Consider the following 10,111-nt stretch of genomic DNA (forward strand, 5'->3'; position numbering starts at 1 on the left):
AACATCACGTTCGAGATTAAATAAGAATAAACCATCGACCAGCGGGGCATGACCATAAAACATGTCTCTCATATAAATAGAACAACCATTATTCTCAGATTTAAATGAGTAGCCATCTCGGATTAAACGAGATCCAGATACAATGTTCATGCTCAAAGCTGGTACTAAATAACAATTATTGAGGTTTAAAACTAATCTCATAGGCAAATGTAGAGGTAGCGTGCCAACGGCGATCACATCGACCTTGGAACCATTCCCGACGCGCATTGTCACCTCGTCCTTCACCAGTCTCCGTTTATTCCGTAACTCCTGTTTTGAGTTACAAATATGAGCAACCGCACCGGTATCAAATACCCAGGAGGTAGTACGAGCGCTGGTTAGGTACATATCAATAACATGTATATCACATATACCTTTGACATTGCCGGCCTTCTTATCTGCTAAGTACTTGGGGCAGTTCCGCTTCTAGTGACCGTTTCCCTTGCAATAAAAGCACTCAGTCTCAGGCTTGGGTCCATTCTTTGGCTTCTTCCCGGCAGCTTGCTTACCATGCGCGGCAACTCCCTTGCCGTCCTTCTTGAAGTTCTTTTTACCCTTGCCTTTCTTGAACATAGTGGTTTTATTCACCATCAACACTTGATGTTCCTTTTTGATTTCCACCTCCGCTGATTTCAGCATTGAATATACCTCAGGAATGGTCTTTTCCATCCCCTGCATATTGAAGTTCATCACAAAGCTCTTGTAGCTAGGTGGGAGCGACTGAAGGATTCTGTCAACTACCGCATCATCCGGGAGATTAACTCCCAGCTGAGACAAGTGGTTGTGCAAACCAGACATTTTGAGTATGTGCTTGCTGACGGAACTATTCTCCTCCATCTTACAGTTGTAGAACTTGTCGGAGACTTCATATCTCTCGACCCGGGCATGAGCTTGGAAAACCATTTCAGCTCTTGGAACATCTCATATGCTCTGTGTTGCTCAAAATGCTTTTGGAGCCCCAGTTCTAAGCTATAAAGCATGCCACACTGAACCAGGGAGTAATCATCACTGCGCGTCTGCCAGGCGTTCATAACGTCTTGATCTACTAGGGAAACAGGTGCTTCACCTATTGGTGCATCAAGGACATATGCTTTCTTGGCAGCTATGAGGATAATCCTCAGGTTACGGACCCAGTCCATGTAGTTGCTGTCATCGTCTTTCAGCTTGGTTTTCTCTAGGAACGTGTTGAAGTTGAGGGCAACATTAGCGTGGGCCATTTGATCTACAATACATATTGCAAAGATTTTTAGACTATGTTCATGATAATTAAGTTCATCTAATCAAATTATAATGAACTCCCACTCAGATAGACATCCCTCTAGTCATCTAAGTGATACATGATCCGAGTCAACTAGGCCGTGTCCGATCATCACGTGAGACGGACTAGTCATCATCGGTGAACATCTTCATGTTGATCGTATCTTTTATATGACTCATGTTCGACCTTTCGGTCTTCCATGTTCCGAGGCCATGTCTATACATGCTACGCTCGTCAAGTCAACCTAAGTGTATTGTGTGTGTAAATCTGGCTTACACCCGTTGTATGTGAATGTTAGAACCTATCACACCCGATCATCACGTGGTGCTTCGGAACAACCGACCTTAGCAACGGTGCATAGTTAGGGGGAACACTTTCTTGAAATTATTGCGAGGGATCATCTTATTTATGCTACCGTCGTTCTAAGCAAATAAGATGTAAAACATGATAAACATCACATGCAATCAAATAGTGACATGATATGGCCAATATCATTTTGCTCCTTTTGATCTCCATCTTCGAGGCGCCATGATCATCATTGTCACCGGCATGACACCATGACCTCCATCATCATGATCTCCATCAACGTGTCTTCATGAAGTTGTCTCGCCAACTATTACTTCTACTACTATGGCTAACGGTTAGCGATAAAGTAAAGTAATTACATGACGTTTATGTTGACACGCAGGTCATAAATAAATTAAGACAACTCCTATGGCTCCTGCCAGTTGTCATACTCATCGACATGCAAGTCATGATTCCTATTAAAAGAACATGATCAATCTCATACATCACATATATCATTCATCACATCCTTTTGGCCATATCACATCACACGGCATATGCTGCAAGAACAAGTTAGACGTCCTCTAATTGTTGTTGCAAGTTTTTACGTGGCTGCTATAGGTTCCTAGGAAGAATGTTTCTTACCTACGCCAAAACCACAACGTGATATGCCAATTTCTATTTACCCTTCATAAGGACCCTTTTCATCGAATCCGATCTGACTAAAGTGGGAGAGACAGACACCCACTAGCCACCTTATGCAACTAGTGCATGTCAGTCGGTGGAACCACTCTCACGTAAGCGTACGTGTAAGGTCGGTCCGGGCCGCTTCATCCCACGATGCCGCCGAATCAAGATAAGACTAGTAACGGCAAGTAAATTGACAAAATCGACGCCCACAACAACTTCTGTTCTACTCATGCATAGAAACTACGCATAGACCTAGTTTTGATACCACTGTTGGGGATCGTTGCAGAAATTAAAAAATTTCTATGCATCACCAAGATCAATCTATGGAGTAACTAGCAACGAGAGAGAGGGGAGTGCATCTTCATACCCTTGAAGATCGCGAGTCGGAAGCATTGCAATAACGCGGTTGGAGGAGTCATACACGTAGCGATTCAGATCGCGGCCGAATCCGATCTAAGCACCGAACAACTGCGCCTCCGCGCTCAACACACGTGCAGCTCGGTGACGTCTCCCGCACCTTGATCCAGCAAGGAGGAGGGAGAGGTTGAGGAAGAAGGCTCCAACAGCAGCACGACGGCGTGGTGGTGATGGAGTGGTAGTTCTCCGGCAGGGCTTCGCCAAGCTCACGCGGAGGAGGAGAGGTGTTGGGGAGGGGAGGGGTTGCGCCTTGGATGTGGTGCTGCAGCCCTCCCCTCGCCCCTCTATTTATATGGAGAAGGGGGAAGGGGGCCGACCCCTCTAGATGAGATCTAGAGGGGGGCGGCGGCCAAGAGGGAGGGGGCTTGCCCCCCAAGCAAGGGAGGGCGCCCCCTTTAGGGTTCCCCCCAAACCCTAGGCGCATGGGCCCTAAGGGGGATGGCTCCCAGCCCACTAGGGGATGGTTCCCTTCCACCTACAGCCCATAAGGCCCTCCGGGGAAGGTGGACCCTCCCGGTGGACCCATGGAACCCCTCCGGTGGTCCCGATACAATACCGGTATACCCCCGAATGTTTCCCGTGACCGTATGATGACTTCCCATATATAAATCTTCACCTCCGGACTATTCTGGAACTCCTCATGACATCCGGGACTCCGAAAAACATTCGGTAATCACATACAAATCTTCCTAATAACCCTAGTGTCATCGAACCTTAAGTGTCTAGACCCTATGGGTTCGGGAACCATGCAGACATGACCGAGACAACTCTCCGGCCAATAACCAATAGCGGGATCTGGATACCCATGTTGGCTCCCACATGTTCCACGATGATCTCATCGGATGAACCATGATGTCGAAGATTCAAGCAATCCCATATACAATTCCCTTCGTCAATCGGTACATTACTTCCCGAGATTCGATCGTCGGTATCCCAATACCTCGTTCAATCTCGTTACCGGCAAGTCACTTTACTTGTTCCGTAATGCATGATCCCGTGACCAACTACTTAGTCATAATGAGCTCATGATGATGCATTACCTAGTGGGCCCAGAGATACCTCTCCGTCATACGGAGTGACAAATCCCAGTCTTGATTCGTGCCAACCCAACAGACACTTTCGGAGATACCTGTAGTGCACCTTTATAGCCACCCAGTTACGTTGTGATGTTTGGTACACCCAAAGCACTCCTACGGTATCCGGGAGTTGCACAATCTCATGGTCTAAGGAAATGATACTGACATTAGAAAAGCTCTAGCAGACGAACTACACGATCTTGTGCTATGCTTAGGATTGGGTCTTGTCCATCACATCTTTCCCCTAATGATGTGATCCCGTTATCAATGACATCAAATGTCCATAGTCAGGAAACCATGACCATCTGTTGATCAACGAGCTAGTCAACTAGAGGCTCACTAGGGACATGTTGTGGTCTATGTATTCACACATGTATCACGATTTCCGGATAATACAATTATAGCATGAACAATAGACAATTATCATGAATAAGGAAATATAGTAATAACCATTTTATTATTGCCTCTAGGGCATATTTCCAACACTTAGATTTTATTAACCATTCTCGAATCAATTTACCTTGTCAATCTCACAGCACACGGTCTGTATAGCTAACTCGACTGCAATCTTTGACATTATTGCACATAGTTGGTTTCTTCCACCGTGTGCACTGTAGAGTGCAAAATTAATTATCGCACTCGAGTGTCCATCATCACCCTTCTATGTAACTTTGACCTCATCACCCAAGGGTAAAATTATGACCGATGTCATTCCACACACTTTGTTTTTACAAAGCTTTTTGCCTATAAACTCCCACGATTTGCCCCTCTTCTAGCCGAGGCGTGGCCAAACTAGTCAGGCGGGAAGCTTGCGCGGTAAACAGCACGGTAGCACGGGAACAGGCTCACCAACAATACATTTGGCGCCTCTTCGAGCCCACGCCTAGGGTGCGGTGTTGTCAAGCGTGCACTGGATTCTCGAATCCTCCGCTATGAACACCGTGACAAGACATGATGATTACAGGCCGGCCGGCCCCCATTTATTACAGCAGCCATTTAACCTACCCTTGTGTCTCTTCAACCTTTTGATCGTGCCCCACCATTGCAAGAAGCACACCGACCAAGAGAAATTCTTATAGGGTATCCTGCGCGGCTCCAATGGCGCTCCTAGCGGCTGCCGAGACGAGCAGCAGTTCACCATGCGTGCCGTGGTGGACACCCACAGAAGGTTCATGGACCTCTCGGTGGTGTACACCAATGACCCGGTCTGGGCGGAGCACTCCATCCACATCATGGAGTTGTTGCTTGCCGAGGAGAAGTACAAGGTGGTCGGGTTTGACCTCGAGTACACCCATGCTTGTGTCGGGTCTCATCCGAAGGTCGCCGTCGCCCAGATGTGCGTGCGCCACCACGTCCTCGTATACCCCTACTGTCTGGCCACAAGGCCTTGCGAGCGTTTCGCCAGGTTTGTTAATAGCCCCCACTACATGTTCGCTACGGTGGACATCAACAACGATGTAAAGGCGCTCGAGAATTCGGGCATTGCCTGCCAGAATCTTGTCGACATCCAAGGCCAAAACAAGATCAGGGGTAGCAAGGAGCATGAGAAGAACTCACTGGTTCACCTCGCTGAGGCCATCATCGACCCCTACTACATAGAGATGAAGGATTCGTGCAATAAGGACAAGTGTGCCTGGCACTCGGCCTGGATGGAGAAACTCGACAAAGCTCACGTCGTGTACGCGGCGAAGGAGGCGTACATGAGCTATGACATGTATAGGCGGATCGTTGACATGAGGAAGTCCCTCCTTCCCCAAAACGGTCAGGGATCCAGCCGGAAGCAGAGCAATGGCAAGCGTCGTCACAATAATAAGTAGATGATTAGATCCTCGTTTCTCCTACTTTAGTATGCATGTAATTGCTTTCTTTGGTGTGTGGAAATGTTATGTGTGTAGTCACTTGTGTAATTGTATGCTTAATTTGGTTATGCAATGTTGTAGTTTTAAGTATATATGTTGATGCTCTGTAGATAGAGCGTAGATGTTGTGCGGACAAAGAAAATCACATCGCACACGGACTAAACAATGGAACCCATTGGTGATGTTTTCAAGAATCACTCACAATTGTATACCAGCAATCGTTTGCTCACAGCACACACGGCTTGTTAGCAGTAATCGTCTGTGTTGTTATCGGGCTTCGCACACGTTTCCGATCACAGACCTGTTTGCCTCGTATCACACACATCTTGTTCATTTGAACCTTTTATGTTCTCATGTCTCAACGCAAACAGTTCATCCAAGTGAACCACATGCCGTATATCACACACACCTTTGATCTATCTGACCGTTTCTTTTTTGTTGCCTAATCACAAACAGTTCATCCGAGAGAACCGTATGTTGTACATCGCACACACCTTCATCTGGATGCCCGTTTCTTTTGTTCCTCCTCATCGCAAACGGTTAATTGAGCTGAACCATATGCCCTGCATCGCACACGCAAATAAATTTCTACCGTGTTTGATGCATCCTCAATCGCAAACGTTTTGCACCTTTTTGACGGTTATTTTACACCACCGTTTGTGATTATGGCATCGCACAGAGTTTTGTCAAAGGGTCTCTGATCACAGCGTCGCATTAGCAGCATCCTGAAGTAGTGCCTATGCATAGATTACCTCAATGTCAGTGCGGGAATCCGCGAGTTCAATGCCAAAACACATATCAAGTGAATCAATATGATCACCACGAGTATTCATATGCAAGACATATATCAAGTGCTCTCAAATCCATAAAAGTATTCAGTCTGATAACAACAAAATCTCAAAGGGAAAAACTCAATTCATCACAACAAGATAGAGAGGGGAAAACACCATATGATCCGACTGTATTAACAAAGCCCACGACACATCAAGATCGTTACATCTCAAGAACACGAGAGAGAGAGAGAGAGAGAGATTAAACACATAGCTACTGGTACAAACCCTCAGCCTTGAGGGTGGTCTACTCCCTCCTCATCGTGGTGGCCGCTAGGATGATGAAGATGGCCACCGTTGATGATTTCCCCCTCCCGCGGAGTGCAGGAACGGGGTCTAGATTGGTTTATCATGGCTACAGAGCCTTGCGGAAGCGGAACTTCTGATCTAGGGTTACCCCGAGGGTTTTTGGAATATTTGGTGATTTATAGGGCAAAGAGGGGGTGCGGGTGGCCACCGAAGTGGGCACAACCCACACGGGCCCGCTTGGGCCCGCCCTGGTGGGTTGTGGCCCCCTTGGGGCACCCCCCAGGTGCTACTCTGGCCCATTGGATGTCTTCTGGTCCATAAAAAATCCACAAAAAATTTCACGGTGTTTGGACTCCGTTTGATATTGATTTCCTGCGATGTAAAAAACAAGCAAAAAACAGCAACTGGCACTGGGCACTGGATCAATAGGTTAGTCCCAAAAAATGATATAAAGTTGCTATTAATTGATTGTAAAACATCCAAGAATGATAATTTATTGGCATGAATACTTCATAAATTATAGATATGTTGGAGACATATCAGCATCCCCAAGCTTAATTCCTACTCGTCCTCGGGTAGGTAAATGATAAAAGAAATAATTTATGAAGTGTGAATGCTAGCAAAGTGCACAAGTTTGATCAATGACAATTTCAACCACTTTTACTAGCATCACAACATCAATTCTTTCTTATAAAACTTCTCATGTTAAAGTAGCAACCAATTCACATGTTAAGGTTCAAACAATGAATTCTCTTAAAACTCAACAACCTATGTTCTCAGTCACGAAGCCATTGCAATTCAACTTATTCAACGGAGTTTAAGTAAGAGCTCCACATACTCAACCATCATATAGTATTCTATGATTGCTAACAGTCACCGCATACACATGAGCAAAACGTTTCAATCGGACACATAGAAAGACAGTGGCTTATAATTTCGCCTCCCAACGTATTCACCTCGAGGGTGATGTCAACAATAATAACTCATGATACCCATATCCAAATGGATATATGTGCCTAGATCTTTCCTCACCACATGATGCTTGCCAAAAGAGAAAATAAAAAGGAATAGAGAGAAAAACTTTGACTCTTGCAGGAAAGTAAATACATAAAAGTAAAAGATAGGCCCTTCGTAGAGGGAAGCAGAGGTTGCCATGCGCTTATTTGTTTGTGTACTCAACCCCTTAGTGCAAAAGAATGTCAAGTTATATTGCCCCTTATGATAGCAAGCTTTATTATGCAGTCTGTCGCTTTTATTCTTTGCCATCACAAGTTCGTACAACACTCAATTTTCTCTTACACTAAATGATCTAACATTTTTAGAAGCAATTTTTATTGCCTTATTGCACCGATGACAACTTACTTGTAGGATCTTGCTCAATCCTTAGGTTGGTATGGTGGAATCTTGACGATAAGATTTGGGTTTAAGGGTTTTTGGATGCAAAAGTAGTATCTCTACTAGGTGCGGAATTTTTGGCTAGCAAAGATGGGGGGCAAGCACCACATGTTGAAGGATCTATGACAATATAACTTCTATGTGAATATGAACAAAAATAAATCATTATGTTGTCTTCCTTGTCCAACGTCGACAATTTTGGCATATGATTTTTTGATGGGGGCTCACAATCACAAAAGATTTCCAAGATAGTGTATTTGCATGTGAAAGTTCTCTTCCTTCTACTAATCATTCAGGTACTACTTGTATGACCAATATTGTGATTGTCAAGCTTCAAAAGATTTCACTTTCTAAACCCAATGTGAAACTACTACTAGGCATGATATGAACATATAATTTTAACTTCATGATATTCAATTCATTCAACAATTTAATCATAGGATATAAGTGAAGCAAAAGAGTAAATGACAAGCTACTCCAAAAAGATATAGGTGAAGATCAAGCGAGTAGTTATGTGAATGGGTAGCTATTTGAGGAGTCTCTCTTATTTAAAAGTTTCAGATGTAAGTATTTTATTAAAATAGCAAGCAAAACAAAACAGAATGTCATTCCAAGAATATCACACATCATGTGAAGAAGAAAAAACTTAGGATCAACCGATACTAACCGATAATTATTGAAGAAGAAAGGTGGGATGCCTACCGGGGCATCCCCAAGCTTAGATGCTTAAGACTTCTTGAAATATTATCTTGGGGTGCCTTGGGAATCCCCAATCTTGAGCTTTTGTGTCTTCTTAATTCCTCTCATATAAACGGTTTTCCGAAATCTCAAAAGCTTCATCCACACAAAACTCAACAAGAACTCATGAGATAAGTTAGTATAAATCAATGCAAAACCTTATGATGCTCTACTGTAGCAAATCACCAAAATTATTATTCAACATTGCATACTAAATGCCTCTTCATATTTAATACTCCTATCCTCAAATAGAATCATTAAACAAGCGAGCATATCCAAACAATGCAAACATAACAACAATCTACCAAAATAGTGTAGTCTATAAAGAATGCAAGAGTATCAATACTTATTTAACTCCAAAAATTATGAAAACTTACCACACTGTAGAAAATTTATCAGAGCTTATTTTTCAAAAAAGTTTCAACATTTTATCACATTCTGACTTTTCTAGGGAACTTTTGCAACAGCGGTAAACTTTCTGTTTTGAAACAGCAACTCATATACTTGTAAGGAAAGCATGGAAAGGCTATGCTTGACACTTTTATTGAAATAAAAGATGCAAAACATTGTTCTAAATAACAAAAAGAAAATCCTAACAAAAGAAAATGACGCTCAAGCAAAACACATATCATGTTACGAATAAAAATGTAGCTCCAAATGAGGTTACCGATAATGTTGAAGACGAAAGAGGGGATGCCTTCCGCGCATCCCCAAGCTTAGTTGCTTGGATCTTCCTTGGATATTAACTTGGGGTGACTTGGGGTCCCCAATCTTAGGGTCTCATCACTCCTTATTCTCCTCATATTGATGTCTCACCCAAAACTTGGAAACTTTAATCACACAAAACTTAACGGAACTTCGTGAGATAGGTTAGTATGATAAAGAGCAAACCATTCACTTTGGTACTGTCAAAGACAAGATTCATAATTATTTCCACACAATTCCTATTGTAACTTATCATTTTTCACAATTTATATTGAGAAATATAAGCCATCAAACTAGGAAACAAGCAAAATAAGAATTGAAAACAGAATTTGTCAAAAACAGAACAGTCTGTAATGATCTGGACAACAACCATACTTCTGCTACTCCAAAAATTCTGAAAAATTAGGAAAACATGGGAAATTGTATATCAATCATTTGTAAAAAAATAAGAATTTATCACGTTTCAGCAGAGCAGATCAATTCTATTTCTGGAAGCAAAAGTTTATGTTTTTGCACAGAATCAAGTCAACTATCATCCACACTATCCAAAAGGCTTTACGACACTTTACT

This window comes from Triticum dicoccoides, chromosome 2A, assembly GCF_002162155.2.
Source record: "Triticum dicoccoides isolate Atlit2015 ecotype Zavitan chromosome 2A, WEW_v2.0, whole genome shotgun sequence".
Lineage (NCBI taxonomy): Eukaryota > Viridiplantae > Streptophyta > Magnoliopsida > Poales > Poaceae > Triticum > Triticum dicoccoides.